We start from the raw sequence: 17,932 nt of genomic DNA, 5'->3' as shown, positions 1-17,932 counted from the left end.
ACGGACTGGAGCATCCCTTACGTAAGGAACCCACGGGGTTCCCGAAACCCACCCGAGGACACGGAGGGTGGCTGCGTGTGAAGCTCTGAGCAGCAAAGCTGGATCACAGGTGAACAGAGGCGGACGAGGGGCGTGCACTGGGGGGGGGGGGGGGGGGCAGGGAGACCTTTCTCATTCTGCCTGGCCTGGGCTTTGGCGCCTGGGTGCACGCCTTTGTCAGGGTCTGAACACCCCGACAACGTGTGCTACTGTCTGCACACTGGACCTCAGTAGGCGAAAGAGAAGTTGAAAACAGTCAACAAAGATAAAGATCCAAGATTCTATCTCAGCATTTTTCATACCAATGACAAATTGGAAACAACCTCAAAGTGGCCACCCAGGCAGGAATTAAAACTGATCTAGATTCGTATCTATGTGGAAAGCCCTCTCAGTAGAGCCCAGAGACAAGATTGCAACAAGCCTTTGCCGTCAGAGCTCACGGCCTGAGTGCATCGTAAGATTCTGGAGATGCCTGGGTGTCCGCAGGGCGAGCAGGGAAGACTTCACACCCACATTAACTTGCCCAGTTCTGGGGGGACGGATTCTGGGGGGTCTCATACTTTTATGCATATTTTTCTGAAATAAATATGGATAACATGAAATAATGAGTACACATTTTTCTAAAAAGCATAATTTTTTGTTGTTGTTACTGGGGAATCTAACCCAGGGGCGCTTATCAACTCAGCCACATCCTCAGCCCTTTTTTATTTTTGAGACAGGGTCTCACGAAGTTGCTAAGCCTGGCCTCGAACTTTCCATCCTCCCGTCTCAGCCTCCTGAGCCACTAGGATGACAGAGATGTGCCCCCACACCCAGCATAATAAATGGTTTTTAAGAAAAAAAAAAATGTTTTAATGGTGCAATTTGGGGTTAGGATATTACAGCAAAATGCAAGGAAAACAGCGACTGTTATAAAAGTCAAGGCAGGAACCACAGCTCAGGAAGCAAAGGCGGACGAGGCCACGGAAGGACACATTACAACAGCAAGTGGACACTTCTGGTGGGAGGCAGTGACAAGGACATCTGGCAGCACCGCTCAACTAGTGCAGGGAGGGGAGGGCTTCATCCCCCAGGGGACATTTGTCCACCTCTGGACACACAACAGGGGGTCCCACTGGCATAGAGTGGGTGGGGGCCAGGGTTGCTGCTAAAGTCCCTACGATGCAGAGGACAGTCCCCACCACAGGGCATGATCGGACCCCAAGTGTCAACACGCCGAGGTGGAGAAGCCCGGCCTAACCTCACTACGGTTGAAAAGGGCAAAGACGCAGGAGGTCCACAGGACTGGCCGGAAGCCACCGTGGGACGCCCTGCCACACCCTCCACCTGGGCCCACGCTAAGAATGTCGAACATTGTTAAATTGGGGAAAAGATGTTAAAAAACGGTGTCGATGTATATTTATTCACTACTGATATGAAAGTTAATAATTTTGAGTTGTTAGTTACTTTAAAGAGCAGCTATCCCTTATTCATTTTGTTCTTCTATGTTCAGTTTTTTTTTTTTTTTTTTTTTTTTTAAATATTTATTTTTTTTTTTAGTTTTCCGCGAACACAACATCTTTGTATGTGGTGCTGAGAATCGAACCCGGGCCGCACGCATGCCAGGCAAGCGCGCTACCGATTGAGCCACATCCCCAGCCCTCTATGTTCAGTTTTTAAATTTTTAATTTAAATTTGTGTATTTACCTGTTGGACAAAAATCACATATAAATGTGTGGCTTCACCTGTGGTAGATAACATCAGGTTTTGAAATACGTATACACTGGAATGACTACATACCACTAATTAACATGCACATAAGCTCACTTTTTTTTTTTTTTTTTTTTTTTGCAGTAAGAACACATCTATTCAACAATCAATTTTAAAACATTCTGAGCTAGTCCAATGGTGTGCACCTGTGGTCCCAGCTACTCAGAAGGCTGGGGCAGGAGGATCACCTGAGCTCAGGAGTTAGAGGCCAGCCTGGGCAACATGACAGGACCCCATTTCAGAGGAGGAGAATTAGAATTTTAAATAAATAAATAAATTCAAAACGGGTCTCCAGCAAGAGCAATACCCTGTTGTCCGTCTCTGGCTGCCACCAGCACAGAGAAAACAAGGTTTGGGGAAACAGGACAGACCCTCTGGGCGGATGTGGGCAAGGCCATTCCTACCCCGACACCACCCTTAGTCATGAACAATAAAAAGCCTAAGGGACAGAGACTCCAGATGGCATATTAAAGCCCTGATTAGATTTCAAACAAAAACGACTACTGTAATGCTTCTAACGTGATACGGCCCCATAAAAATAAAGATGAATCACAGCCCAATTTGAAAGAAAGGCCTGATCCCTGATGTCACGGCAAGTCACTCGGGCTTTTCAGCACCATCCCGCTGAGAGCAGGGCCCAGAAATAGAAAGGAGTGCCAGGGGGACGGAGGGTCCACGGTCACACTCCCAAGCCTCAGTCACTGGCCACAGGCACATGTCGGAGGGAGAGCACAGCGTGCGGAATGCGGGCTCTGCCACTGGGGGCAAGGGGCCAGCCTCCCTCATGGACAAGGTCACTGCTACCGGGGTGCGCACTCCAGGGAGACGCGTCCTGCGGGGGTTGGGGGTGTCCCATGGGGGCTGAAGGCCAGGGCCAGGCTCTGGATCCACCTGCACTTCCCACTTCCACGGAACATTCACAGGTGTGACGGAACAGTGCCTGGCCACCAGGAAGCCACAGCGGATGTGGACGCAGAAACTGCAGCCCACGTGTTGAGGTCATCGTCCAAACCAGGTTTTTTGTTTGTTTGTTTGTTTTGTTTTTAATGTGACTTAAGCCCCTTAACTGGAAATTAAGACAACTCATTAAAAAGAAGTGTTAATTTTTTTAAAAAAGCCTTAACTCGTGATTAAAACTCACTCAACTGGAGAGGCAGCATAGTCAAAAAGGCACATGGTTTAGAATCAAAACAAGGACCATTCCAGATCCACGCTCTTCCCTGATCCACGGCCTGTGTGGCCCGGATGTCACCGAGACTCCATTTCATGTGCTGTGAAACAGCCTGTACACCAGGGGCGGTTCTTGGGTGACTATGAAGATGAAATGAGATGATTGATATAAAGTACTTGAAAGATAGTAGGTATTCAAGAGCAGCTTTGGGGACAATAAGAATCATAACAAACCAGGCATGGTGGTGCACACCTGTCATCCCAGTGTCTTGGGAGGCTGAGGCAGGAGGATGACAAGTTGGAGACCAGCCTCAGCAACTTAGTGAGAACCTGTCTCAAAAAATAAAAAGGACTGGGGATGCAGCTCAGTAGAAGAGCACCCCTGGGTTCAATCCCCAGGACCATACAATAAAATAAAGCTTATCACAAAAAGTAAACAAGAATGTTACACAGTCGAAACTTAGGTGAGTACCAAAAGCTTCTCTTGAACAGGAATTCACGGCTTTAAAATCTATAATTGAAAATTGGATTTTTCATCTGTTCATCCCCCAGTTTATTACAAAGAGGATTTAGATGTATGATAAGTCCTCTAAACATTTCACACTAAGGGAAAAAAAAAAAAAAGGAAAATCATGGCTCAGAATAATCTTTAAAAGATGGTAACCGTGGCTACCCGACTATGAAAAAACAGAACTGATAGAGAAATCCAAGATCTGCTTTTCTGAAGATGATAAGCAAGACCGTCAAATCAAAATAGGGGTAAAAGAACCTACACACAAGACCAGGGCAACCCTAATAAGGTCACTGAAAAACTCAGTGACATTTTGCCAAGAAAATACAAATCACAAAATCTGACCCCAGAGATCTTCCCAGAGGAGCGTGTGTCATTTTTCAGGCTGAATTCTCCAATGACCTTGCAGGAAGTCTTTCCCTGTAGACTATGGCACCTCGAGACCTCCAGCAGCACCGGGTGTTCAAGGAATCCCTCGGGCTGCTGCTGGAACCCGGACACCCGGACAACGGACACCAGCTGATCCCCCGGGTGCCTGGAACATCTGATAAGCAGCCTGATGAAGAGATTGCAAAATCAAACAAACAGCACAGTGCAGCCCAATTTCACTCATGAACACAGAGGGCAAAAGTCCAAGAGCGAAACACAGCAGCCTAGCAATCCAGCTCAACCCGACACCCCAGAGTCGCTCATCACAGGCAAGAGGGGCTCACCCCAGGACAGCAGGTGACTGCACCTCGGGGAATCTGATGGACCTGGGCGCCAGGGGACACCCTTCCTAAATGCCCAATATTAGTCCTGAAGCCCCAGGGAACGGAATGGGATGCAAAACTGAAATAAGAAGTACGACTCTTAGATGTGATTTATCAGGGACCGCAATTTACAGCTGATAAAATCACACCTAATGAATAAAAATATTTTTAAAACCAATTTTGCCAAAAACTCTGGATTCAGGGTAAATATGCTGTTCATGATAGCTACAGCCAACATCAAAAACTCAACAAAAAAATCAGAAATCATTGCAACAGAAATTCACCTAGAATACCAACACGAAAGGGGGCCGTAGGAAAGATGAACAGATGAAAAGGGACCCTTTAAATTTAATTTTACTTAGAATTAAGTGATCTGCATGGAAAGAAAGACACTAAGGTACTTACGTCTCAATCTATGGATTTAAATCTTTAAGTAAAATTGGAACCCATGTCGGTAGGTTTTGTATGTGCTGGAAGGGGGAGATTTGGAAAGTCCAGTCCAACAGGAAAAATACACACTTTGGGAAAATGTAATAGGAACAAACTAGATCTGTCCCTTAAAACGACTTCTAATTCACCCTGGTGCCGAGGCAAAACGGAGACAGAGCAATGAGCCACAAACGACGACGTCTCAGGAGCAAACGGAGGTTTTAGGCTGCAGTCAACGCAAGGTCAAGTCGTAAGGTTGACTGCATACTTCAAGGTCGCTGGAGGAGAATCGGAACGTTGCTAACACCAAGAAATGGTGATCGCTGACCCCGACTGGATCACTGCACGTTTAGAACACGTCAAAATACCGCACTGTCCCCCACAAATACGCACAACTATGACGCCAATTAAACTATCCTTAAAAACAAAACACCACCAAGGATCACTGGGGAAGGAACCGATTTTTCATGCTGGAACTTTGGACATTACGACTCAGAAAAATCATTTAATTTCCTCAAACGATACACAGGCCTGATGTCCAGCTGGGCTTTCGTCCTGGCTAAACGGTTCCGCAGGCCACTGTGCTTCCCACCCTGGGGTCCTGTAGTGAGAGGCAAAAGTGACCGTGACTTCTTCCCCTCCCATCAACAGTGCAGCACCCACCATCGCTCTGGTTTACCTTAGCCGTGTGACTTGCTTGGGTCAGTGGGACATTAGCACCCATGATACAGAATCTTAAAGTACTGTGTCCTGGGGACTGAGCTCCCACGGGACCCACGAGATCGTCGTGAGATGCTGGTCCAGTCAAGCCAAGGGAGGGCGAGCAGCAAAAGCAAGGCTGACCAGCAGCACCGGTCACCAGACACATGAGCCAGGCCATGCGAGACTGTCCAGCCAGCCACCATATCACCAGCAGATCCCAGACACAGGACAGCTGAGCCCCTCTGCCTGCTCTCAACGGGTAGGTCCAGACCACAAAGTCGTGAGGTCAATAAATGATTGTTAAAGCTGTTCTGTTTCAGGGTGGTTTGTTATGCGGCGAAAACTAGCAGATACAAGTTCTCTGAAAAAGCCCAAGTCATCCCAATATATGGTGTCCCACCCCAAGGGTTAAGTTAGTCCACATGGATTTCTGTTAATGGCCATCAGGAGCTGACAGATGCTCAATGCTGAACCAGGAAGACCAACTCAGGCTTGGGTCTCCTCACGCCCCCCCCCCCGCTTTGCCCAAAGCTGAAAAGCACCATTACCTTTTCCCCAGAGAGGGGAGGCCAGGAAGGAACTGATGAAATTCCTGACTCTTGGTGACCCACGGACACAACACCCTCAGCCCCAGACTCCCGCCCCTTCCTTGTTCCTCCTCTTACTATAACTGTCTCTTTGTTGGACCTGAACTTCCCCAAGCCACTCCCACGTCTAAGCCAGGGACTCTCCGGGGGGTAGAGAGGCCAGAACCCACCAGCGTTAGACTTTATGTTTGGGGGATGGAGAACAGACCTGAAGGGAAGAAGAAAGGGGTTTTTATTTTTATCAAGAGAAGGGTGGCCAGAAGTGGAGGAAACCTTTGCTACTGGCTTCCTCACCCCGTCCTCGCTCTGGAAGAAAAAGAAGCCGTTCAGGAAAAAACCTACAACTTGTCCAAGTCTCCCGGCAGAGGCGAGGTTCAAACCCAGGTCTGTGTCAAGGCCGTCTGGCTCCAGAGGGACCCTTCATGGTGATGAAATGACCTACTGCAGGGCTGTGGAGGGCCTTGTGCCGTGCCGGGAACATGCTCATCTGTGACAAGCATGTGCTTCATCTGTGTGCTCTCTACGTTTGTGAGGACAACGTCGAGTTTTAATTAGCTTCAACTTGGCCACAAATGGCTAGTGGGGCTACCGTAGTGGACAGTGCAACCCCAGAATTTCAGCAAGTTGGTTCTACACCATCATCCAAGGCAGGGCACTGGACATGCCCATCTTGTGCTGTGGATTGGATGTGGTTTCCGTGTGTCCTCCAAGGTTTCACGTGTTGGGACCTTGGTCCAACACATTAGCAATTGCCAATGTGAGGTGGTGGTTAGTGTGAGGTGACTAGGGGACTGGGGGCTAGCGCCCTTGGAGGGGATTAGGGTAGCTCCCAAGGAACTTTTGTTAGTTCTCACAGAAGGGCAAGACTGGCCCCTTCCCTGAATCTCCATCTCAGACATGCTCCTGCCATGATGAGACACAGCTGAGGTTCCCTCACCAGAACCAGCACCATGTGTGAACTTCCAGGCTCCAAAACAGCTACATAAACCTCTTTTCTTTATAAAGTAGCCAGCCCCCAGTTTTGTTATAGTTTCAGAAAACAGATGGATACTTTCTTCCCGATTCACCCAGCCACCCAGGAGAAGTGGCAATTGAGAGATGTAAGATCTTAAGGCATAAACACAGGAGGGAAATGGAGTTACAACCAAACCCAGGAAAGCCCTCCAGAAACAGGCGAATGTCCTCTGGAATACGGTGACTAGATAACACTTGCCGTTTCACACTGAGTTTACAAGACCAAGTTCTGAACAACGGACTCCCGTTGGCCATCCCTGGCTGGCTAGAACCTTTCTTTTCCAGATCTCCTTTGCCACACTAGGAAGAACTCAGAACCGTGTTCACAACCGCATAGGTGACACGTGCAGCCTGCATCAAGGCAAACGCCATCAGAGCCATTTTCTGGCTTCCTTGATGCCGAGTTTGTAACTCTTGTGACCTGAGTCTACTTTAGTGACCCTGATTCTTCCCACCAAGACCTTGGGGTCAACCTGCCAACACACCCTCCACCTTCTCAGACCCCAGCCCCCGCCTGCACTATCCACATGCCCACAGTCCCCAACAGAAGACACTTGCAAGCAGAATGTCCCCAAATCATGTCAAACCCTGTACCTAATAACTTCCGAAAGCACCTTTTAAAGTTGGGAGTCTGAAGACCTGCACCGTCCCTGAACCACACCGGCATCCCAGGGACCATCTCCCTGGTGGAGACTGGTCCGTCACTTCCTCCTGACACCTGTCACCACCTCATCCCTGCACAACCCCACGTCCTAAGACATTTCTTGCTTTTTGCTCGCTCTTGAAAAATCCCTTTGCCAATAACCCGCACACCTCCCTCGCTCATAAAACGACTTGTGTAGCAAACTTGCCTCCAACGAAACATTCCGAAGTCCAGGCTGTGCTTTGTGTGTCCCATCCTAAAGAAGGGGGAGGCTGAGGAGCACCATCTAGTGCAGAGTGAAATCTCAGATATCAAAAAAGAAAAAAATAAATCAGCCCTCAGCCGAGATCCGGGGGAGCAGCTGGCACCTTCATCTTCGAAGGCGGCTTATTGCAAAGAGCGCTGGGGCGGAGACGCCGGTGTGAAGCAAACCCACCAGTGGGTCCCGAGGACACGGGCTGAACTGTGTCCCCAGAGTGCTGCTCACTCCAGGACACTCCAGGATGAGAGCTCAGCCCCTCAGCAGGGAGGCACAGCATAGAGAAGGTGGCCCATGGAACCTCATCCTCTGCACATTTAGGGACCTGACTGGTCTTTGGGGCGCGGCTGTCTGCATGGCAGGGAGTCGAGAGCACCCTCACCTCCACCCAGGAGGGGCGGGGAACAGGCAGGCCTATCCCAGGCAGTGACAGTCCCTCTGGGAGGCCAAACCCCCCCACAGTGGGGAGCCACCTCTGTGGATTCAGCAGAGCGTCAATCGTCTTAAATGAGTAAGATGAAAATTTTTCTCTAGAGATTCACACTTGGGTGACGATTGTACGGGAGGAGGGAAGTGACCACTAACTGCACAGAACAGTGGGGGCTCTGGGAGGGGGGCTGGGCTGGGGCTTTGGGACTCCTGAAACCAAGTGTGTCGCGGGCGTCCACCTTTGGGCAACTCATTTGGCCATCTGTTGTGTGCGGCTCTGAATCTGTTTTCTTTTAAAACAAAGTGTTTTAAAAATAAAAAAGAAAAGGAAATCGAACTTGGTAAGTTAAGCATAAGATTCTCAGCTGACCCGGCAATCCCGCTCCCAGCTGTGTCCCCCAAGAGAATCTGAAATAGGTTCACAGAGAGAAAAGCTCATGCCTGGGGTGCCGGGCAGCTCCCCAACCTGAGCTCAAGACCACCATCCAGCAGCTGGTGAGGGTGGGCCGCAAGACAGCAGGTCCTGACCTGCCACAGAGCCGACATGAAAGCCACACAGCACAGGTCGCCCTGCTGGGTGTGTCCAGTAGCACAAGGAAGCAAATTCTGGGTGGGGACAGGACGGGGGAGGGCTAATGCCACAGGGTTTCTCCTTGAGGCCACGAGAATGTTCTGGAACTAGACAGTGGTGAAAGTTAAGGAGCACTGTGAATGTTCTAAACAGCAAACCTGTGTATCTCACCACGATTTTTTTTTTTAATTCTCTTCAAAGCACTCTCGAGGAGCTGAATCAAACCTGTCTTGCTTTGCACGTCTCCTGCCAAGTATCCAAATTCCTTGAAAATGGTGACACCTTTAACCTCCTCCCTGCCGAGGAAGCAGCCCTGCCCCAGACAAGCATCCCAAATGTTCAATAGCAAACCAGGGGGCCAGGGCTGACCCCCCAGCCCTACCAGATCTGCAGATGAAGACCCACCAGGAGTCCCTGGCGCTGTCAGGAGACTCACTTTCTAGCCTACAGTCGAAGTCCCTGGGTTGACAAAACAAGAGGCAAAGAAACTTCTAGGATAAAGAAACCAAATGGCCCTCGGCCCAAGCCCTCCAGGCCCTTGACCATGGTAGTCTGTCCGCGAGGGTCCCCAGGGCCAGTGAGGTAAGCAGGCCCCCTGGCCTCTGCAGGCCCCATTGGAGGAACCTCAGCCCACTTGAGCCCCAGCGGCTGCTCACAGGACCCCACTCCAGGGCAGCAGTGGGGCCCACAGTGAAGCAATCTCTCTTGTTCCCCACTCTTGACACCGTCTTTAATGTCAAGCAAACCTGTAGGCTGGACCAGAGGGGAGAAGGGGAAGGGGAGAGGGGTGCGCCTGCGCCATCCGGGGCCCACGTGCCCTCCCCCTCCCACTGAGGGGGAAATGTTCTCGCAGGCACCTGAGCCTGAGGGAAGCCCAGACCACAAGCCCCCTGCACACAGAGGTCTCTGGAACCTCCCTGGGGCATTTGAGGTGTTGGGTGACAAAGAACAGATTTTTATTCTGTGACTGGAAGGGGACCCGGTGGGAAACAACTGGTCAATGAATTTCATCACGTCACAGGAAAACTCGTCGGACCAGTTACCACGTTACCCAGCAGCCAGGAGCCACCCAGCAGCCCAGGAGCCACCTTTCACGATCACGGGCTCGACTCTGCCCGGCCTCTCCCGGAAGGATCAGCCAGCCCATTCCTCTGGGGGGTGCGGAGAGCAGCTTCCGGCTTATATCCCAAAGCCCCTCCAGGGGGGACACTGGTTACAGCAGGAAGCTCGGGCAGCGACGAAGATTGACAGCAACAGCCACAGCTCGCGGCCCAGGGTCTGCTGTGCAGCCTGCCCACCCGGGGCCTCCCGCCTCCTGGGCTCACGTTAACCTATAATAGTCATCCCCCAGCTGCGGGGGACGCATTCCAAGACCCGCAGTGGACGCCTGAAGCCAAAGATACTACCAGACCCTGTGTGTACTATTATTCCTACGCACACACCTCTGATAAAGTTGAGGAAATTAGCAATAGCTGATAATAAAATGGGAAAATTATTCTGTAATAAAAGTGCTCTAACTCTCTCAAAATCTCTTATTGTACTTTCACTTAAAGGAAGCACTTTTATAGCTTTCCCCGGGCATTTCAGACTTGCCAGCGTCACTGTTCCAGCTTTGGCTCCTCTACTACCTAAAATAAGGGTCACTTAAACATAAGCACTGAGATACCAAATCCAGCTAAGTGCCTAACAGGAGGGTAACGTACACAGCATGGATACACTGGAAAAGGATTCTTTGGGTCACAGGAGGAATGGCAGAAGATTTCATCAGGCTCCTCAGAACAGGGTGCAATTTAAGAACTATGAATTGTTTATTTCTTGGATTTTTCTGTTAAATACTTTCAGATTGTGGCCGAGAGTAGCTGAAACCACAGGAGGCAAAACTTAATGGGAGACAACCTTTGACTTTCTCCTCCACTCGGAAAGGACTTGGGGTCTCCATAAAGTGCCCAGCTTGCACAGCTGAGCGCTCGATATTGACAGAGATCCTGAACACAGACCCAGTGTGACCTTCCTGGTGACATTCAGAGTACAGGGTGACGTGCTAGCCTAAGCTTCCCTTTCCTGCATGAAGCTGCCTCTTCACTCTTCACGAAAGACCCCCAGTTTGTCGCTGCTGTTCCGTGCGCCCAGAACACTGTTCCGACTCGCTCTTTCTCAGCCTCGTTTGCCACACAAGCTAAAGCGTCTCCTGAGCCACTCGAGTCTGGAACAACCTCTCCTCTTACAGATGCCAATGGCAACTTGTGGGGCCTGGGCAGGGAAGGGGAGCTCAGAAGCATACTCTAGAGCGCTTGTTCTTTCCCGCTACATAAAATCCTTCATGTCCAAAAATTGAAAGTTCACTTAAAAAACCCCAATCGTCTCTGCGCAGTTACAACCACCGTGGAATCTTCTCAGCGCGGCGCTCGCTCCCTCCCTCCCTCCTTCCCCCTAGGTTTTGCACAATGTCCTTCATAAAGCAGAACAGAGATGAAGGACCACCTCAGAGGGTCCCTCGGGTCATGGGTCTGCCACCTCTTTCAGTTCAGTTCTCACGTGTGCACATCACATTTTCCCGTTTTCTGCATGGACGACTGTGACGCAGACCCGGGGGCAAGTGACTTAACCACGTTCTGCCGTCTTATCTAGAGAACATCGTGACTTCCGGGTGCTCTGGTCCGAGTGTGCCCAGGACCACCAGGTGATCGGCGATGACTCACCTGGAGGGAAGGCGGGGGCTGGGGAACCTGGGTGCTCTGGGACACGGGGACACGTCCTACCGGCTGGCCAGCCACCTATGAACTCCGCTGCCCTTGGAGCGCTCCTGCAGGGGAAGGGTGGCACCCGTGCTCTGCAGCCCCCTCCCCTCGCCCTGCCTGGAACAGAGACCCACAGAGTCTCCAGTGCAAAGGGCTAGAGCACACACCCCGGGCTCCGTGGCCACTCGACCTCCGACCACTCCGCTCTCCCCAGTGCACAGAAGCAGCCAGAAAAGACCCAGTGAGCAGGCGCGGCCTGTTCCAATGACACTTTTAAGTACAGACACTGAAGTGTGAATTCCCCATCATCTTCACCTGCACAAAATATTCTTTGTATTTTTTTTCTCCCCAATCTCTTAAAAATGGGGAAGAAAAAAAAAATCAGTCTTACATGTCACACAGAAATAGAAGCCAGTGGGATGGACGAGGCCCCGGGGCCACAGTCTGCCTGTGAACCTTTGGTCAGGGCCTCATGTCGCACGCGCCCGAGGGCTAAGCATTCCCGCTAGGTCTCCTGTAACGAGCTCCTTGTCCCCAGCCCAGCCTCGCTGCCCTTGGGTAAACTGGGCATGGCATGCGCTCAGGGCGGGCACAGGGATTCTGGGAGCATACAGTGGGCGCTCAGCGAGCACTAGGGGCATGAGTGTTGAAGATGTCACTGTCACTTATGAGCCAGTTGTGACGATGGGTGTAGGGATGCCACCAACCATGCCAAGGTCCCCGTCTTCAGGAGAGCTGGTCCTCACGGGAGCAGCCGAGCAAGAGGCAGCAGGTGCCAGCCCAGGGGATCCCCCGCCGGGCTCACAGCCCAGCGCCCTCCCCGCTGCACCAGCTTCCCCACAAGCCTGGAAATCTCAGCAGCAGAGAGCTCCAATTCTGAGCCAGAATTGCCGGGTCCCTGCTGAACCCTGTGCCAGCTGTTTGCCCACGTCTGAGGACAGGTGCTAAACCCCGTGGTGGGTAGGCAGGTGGCCGGGAGGCGGCCACTCACCACAGCTGAAGAGCTTAGGCAACCACAGGCAGGAGAGGCGATTCCGACCCTCAGGACATGAGGGCAAAGAGGAGGAGGAGCAGGTGGAGGAGGGACAGAAGAGGAGGAGAGGGAGAAAAGGAGGACAGGTTCATCAGGAAGGTACCAATCCTGCCCAAAGCAGCCCCTTCCCAGCCCTTAAACACCCATCTTCACTCTGGCGGGGAGCACCTCGGCCTCCAGAGCAGGGACAGGCGCAGCCCTCCCGCTGTCCTGCCCACACCCACCTGCGGCATCACTGACCAGCTCCCCTGGCGCCCAGCAGGCCCCGCCCCACCCATCCCTCCACCAGCAGGGAGCAGCTGGGGCGATTCCCCCAGGAAAACGCCAGGTGGGTTTGGCCAGAGCAGTGGTCAGGCGCACCCTGTGTCTCCTGGTCCCCACGGGAGGCCCACGGGGGGCGTTTCCAGCCATCCCTCGCTGGGCCACCTGGCGGTTGGGTGGTCTTTCTCCTGGGGCAGTGGGGCTGGTGCCCACCCCGTCAGCTGTCATGTGGGAGACTGTCCCCTCTGCATCAAGACAGAACTCAGAAATGGGGCAGGGGTTCATCTGGCGACTAGTGGGCCCAGAAAGGGTGGACGCACAGTGCTCAGCTGCCAGAAGCTTCCATGATGTTCACGGGTACCAGACCCGGGGCCAGGAGCAGCTCCCGTCATCTAATCCTAAACCACAGCCCCAAGAAGCAAGCGCCACAATTCCCCGTTTTCCATTTGGGGAAAGTGAGGCTCAGTCCACCTGAAGCCAGAGCCGCCCGACTGAGCCCTTCTATAACGCCGAGGACGGGTCCCAACAAGGCTCACCTGCGGGGCCTTAATGGCTTCGCTTTGGGGGCGTGGCATGTCCTCAGACTCTGAAGGACAGTTTAGGGCTCTGTCCCGAGCCCCACCCACAGAGATCCAAGTGGGTTGGTCCCCCGCTCCGTGTTGGCCACCAGACGGGCAGCTACGAGGCAGCAGGCTGGCCGCGCCCGACACCCTGCTCCTGGTACACAGCAGGCTGTCCCCACACGTACCTCAGCCTCCGTGGCCCAGCCCCACTCTGCCCACTTGGAGTCCCTCACGTGTGGGCTCTCCTGACATTTCTCCCCAAATCTGTGGTCAGGTGGTGGACAGTGCGCGCCTCAGGCCACGGGCGAGCACACCCACCCCGAGCTGTTAGTTTTCCCTTTGGACTGACCCACCACCGAGAGCTCTTTTGCTCGTCCCTTGCTTCAAGGACAGGTGGAAGGCGAGTGGGCATCATAGAGAACGCAGAAATAGTCGGGACAAGCCAACACCTTCACCCCAGGTGCTCCCAGAACCCGGCAAGTGTTCCAGAAAAGGAGACCAGCTGAGGCAGGGGTTCTGGTTGGGGAAAAAGGAACTGATGAACGCTGTTCACAGGCTGCTTCCGTCACCTAGGACAGGGAATGTCTTCTAAAGGCTTACTTTGGTCTGTTTTGTGTTCAAAGGTCCCACCAGGTGTGAACTAAACCTTCTGAAGACACAGCCACAGGTTAATGTAAGCATTTTAAAAACCAGAGTCACATGACTGTGTCCATAGCAGCAGGGCTCGTGGTGGCTAAAATGCAGAAGCAACCCCAACGTCCACCAAGGGATGAACGGACAAAAACAAGGCAGTTTCCCACCATGGAGTACTACTCAGCCATGAAAAGGGCATTCTGACACACCACCACATGAGTGCACCATGAGCACGCTGTGCCCATGAAATACACTAGATGCATGAGGTCAGGTCCTGCAGCTCCCTCCCAGGAGCTCCCTAGAGTCATCAGATCCACACAGGCTGAAGGCAGAGGGGCAGGAGCCAGGCCAAGAGGGGCTGGGGCATTAGCATTCAATCGGGACAGTCATCTTGGGAAGCTAAATCCTGCAGATGGACAGTGGGGACAGGTGAATGGCCAGGTGCTGCTGGACACTGCCTTGGGCGAGATGGTGAACTTCATGTCATGCGTATTTTACTACAAAAAAAACCAACCAAAAAATAAAAGGCTGCAGCCGAGTGCTACAGAGACGGGGCCGCAGTCCAGCCGCAGGACTTAGGTGACCATCTCTACAGGCAGCCAAGGGGGCTCAGGTGACCGCCGCAACCTGAAAAGCCAGGTGCAAGACGAGGCTGCTGAGGCGGGGAACCAGCTAGGGGACACCCGGACTTCTGCTATCAACTCCCTAGTACAGAGCGGCAGGCAGTTCCTGAACCGCCCACACCACCTGTGAGCTTGTAGAAATGCAGATTTCCAGATCTGAATCCAGACCCAAGGAACCAGGTTTGGAGCCCAGCAACTTTTGTTTTTGGAGGTGGGGAGAAGTATCACAGGTTGAACCCAGGGTCACTCAACTGCCAAGCCACATCCCCAGCCCTTTTTTGTATTTTACTTAGAGACAGGGTCTTGCTGAGTGGCTTAGCACCTTGCTGTTTGCTGAGGTTGGCTTTGAACTCACGATCCTCCTGCCTCAGCCTCCCCAGCCACTGGGATTACAGGGTGTGCCACGGCGCCCCACCCAGCAGTTACTTTAACAAGCCCTCCAGGTGATCCTGCTGCACACTCAGGGGCGGGGGTCCCCTGGTGAGCAGTCCCTGGGGTAAGGAGGTTATCATCCCTATGGTAAGTTTGAAGGTAGTTCCACCTGGTCAAGTTCAAAAACATCTGGCTGTTGGGACTAAAATGAAGAAAACCAAGTCCTGCCTGACTGAAGGACACACCTAGGACTAGACCATGAACTACGCAGACGTTGTGTAATGTATGACTGATACAGTTCAGAGTCGTTACACAACTACCTGGTTACTGCGTATGTTCACAGGGCTATTTATAAACTTGCATAATCCTCACCTGTGTGAAAACCATTTTTGTAAGTACGCAAGCTTGCAAGGAGAACACGGAACCTGTGGCCAGATCTAAAGAACAGCCCCCACCTGTCTTCTCACTCCACACCTGGGGCCAAGAAGGAGGCCAGGCGCCAGGATCCCGTACCCAGCCAGGTGTCTGTCGTGGCAACCAGAGTGGCTGCACCTGCCCCACCCACGGACAAAGCCCCCAGTGCTGGAAAAACAAGCCCAGCCCTCCATATCAAAAGATTAAGTAGTTTTTAAAAACTGCTCGGAACATCGGAGCCCAAGAGACTAAACTACAGGTGATTCCACTCTGAGTATTTTGACTAACACGGACACAGAAATAAATCCACGGAGGAACGTCTTCAATTCCACCTCAAGATGCCCGAGCCCGGGACATTTCAAAGCAGCACCTAAATTTGGAGAAATCAGCACTAGACTAAGAATGTTTATCCTCCTCCCACCCACCCCCAATTCATCTAGATCTCAGGGTCCAGCAGGTCCTCCATCCCCAGTGAGCAGTACTTTAAGTTCCTGTCTGCATCACGGGTGCTAATGTCTCCCAGGACTGGTCCCCATCTCCCAAGTCTCCCTGTTTTACAAACTTCCAAACGCCCGGGCGGTCTCTCCTTCCACCACGACCTACCCCAACCACGAGACTCCTCCTCCCTCAGAGCTGAGCTTCTTTGCCCCTGACCTACCCACATTCTCCAGCTTTTTCCACAGCTGACAGTAGCTCTGCCCCCCCCTTCTCTGTCCCACCTCCCCTCCTCAGCTCTCCGCCTTCCATGCCCGACCACCCAACCCTGCACCAGGAAGGGCTCTCTGGGGCTCCATGGAGTCCTAATGAAGTTCCAAGGACTCTACTCAGGACCCACTCACCCTGTGTGGCTTCCTCATCGCTCTGGCCTCAGGCAAGAAGACCCTCCTCGAGCCTCTCCCCTATCTTTTGTGATAGAACCCTCAGGTCAACCACTGGCTTTCTTGGGTATCAAAACCTCAGAAAGCCAGCGCTCAGGAAGAACAGCGATCTCCCAGGTGCCGGGAACGGCAGACAGAAACAGACACCAGGCAAGGGCCAGGTTTTAGCCAGCTTTTTCACTGCTGGGACTTAGGGGCCCAACCAGAACAACTGTAAAGGAGGAAAGGTTTACGTAGGAGCTCACGGTCGCAGAGGTCTTAGTCCATAGAAGGCCGGCTCCACTCAAGGGGAGGCAGGACATCATGGCGGAAGAGTGTAGGGGAGGGAAGCGGCCCACAGGGTGATCAAGAAGCAGAGAACCGAGTCTCCACTCCCCAGATACAAATATATACCCCAAAGCCACGTCCCCAGTGAAGGGCTCCTGCAGCCACTCCCACCTGCCTCCAGTCACCACTGGTTAAACCCACCAGGGATCAATTCACTGATTAGGTGAAGCTAAAACCCCATTGTTTCTCCTGCAAACCCCTCGCACTGTCTCCCTCGTGAGCTTTTGGGGGGACACACCCAGGCCATAACAGGCCAAGGGGTAGATCTCTGTCACAAGCACCATCGAGACCCCGGCTCATTTTGGGGGAGAATGGACGCCCCCCCACTGAATCACACATGAGAACAGATCCCAAATTTAAGGATGGAAGTTTTTGTTTTTCATGATAATAATTGAAATTAAAATAGAAAATTGAGGGGAGGGATTTGTCTTATGGATAAAAAGAGGCTTTTAAGCATGAATTATGGGAGGGACGTGAGAACAACCACCTTGGAGCACCCCAGAGCTCTGGGCGAGAAGGTTGGAAATTGGCCCAGGAGAAGCACCTTCTCTAGGAAAGCAAGACAGACCGAGCTCTCAGAAGCCACTGAGCTGCTAAAAGATAGGAGGATGGAAAGAGAAACCCAAAGGCTGCCTGACCTGCTTCACAAGGCACGACCCGTGGCAATCACAGAGGGGCGCACCTGGGCTCCTCCCCAGGGGAGCGTGGAGGACTGTCCCCGCGGTACTGGGGGCCGCTAGGGGGTGCCCCCGGGTACGGCCCACCTGGAGAGCCTCTGCTCCGGGAATGCCGCTTCTGGAAAACAGACTTTAAGAAGTAAACCCTAGAAAAAGTTCCAGTCTGGGATGTGCCCACTTCCCCCACGAGGGCTGGAAATGCGCCAAGTGTCCAGTATCAGAGGACAAGGAAATGACCACACAGGAGATGCCCCGACTACCCACAGGGAGCAACACCCCACACACTGCCATCAGGAGTCACGGAGACAGAAGATGGGCATTTTGCTCTTTGCACTTTTTTTCCCCCTGAAATATCTATCATGAGCCCTTTGAATTCTATAATCCAATAAGATATGAATGCTTTTTATAAACCAAATCCACATTCTTCCACTCCTACCCTTTTCTTTCAACACAAGGAACACGGGAACATTCAGGGTCCAACACAGCGGGTGGCAAAGGATGGCCACCGGCAAAATCTGGCCCACTACTTGTTTATGTAAATAAAGTTTTATTGAAACA

The 17,932-nt window shown here is 52.2% G+C and overlaps 1 protein-coding gene across 4 annotated transcripts in view; it reads right to left on the bottom strand.

Annotated features, from left to right (window-relative positions):
• Insr (insulin receptor) overlaps positions 1–17,932 on the bottom strand; it is a 123,015-nt gene that overhangs the window by 88,344 nt on the left and 16,739 nt on the right. The window lies entirely within an intron of this gene.

This window comes from Marmota monax, unplaced genomic scaffold (genome assembly GCF_021218885.2).
Source record: "Marmota monax isolate L192 unplaced genomic scaffold, Marmota_monax_Labrador192_F-V1.1 WCK01_AAM20220418_F8-fsc00102, whole genome shotgun sequence".
In the NCBI taxonomy this organism is placed as follows: Eukaryota; Metazoa; Chordata; class Mammalia; order Rodentia; family Sciuridae; genus Marmota; species Marmota monax.
Note: the sequence above shows the minus strand (reverse complement) of the source record. Positions and strands in the feature narration are given on the sequence as shown.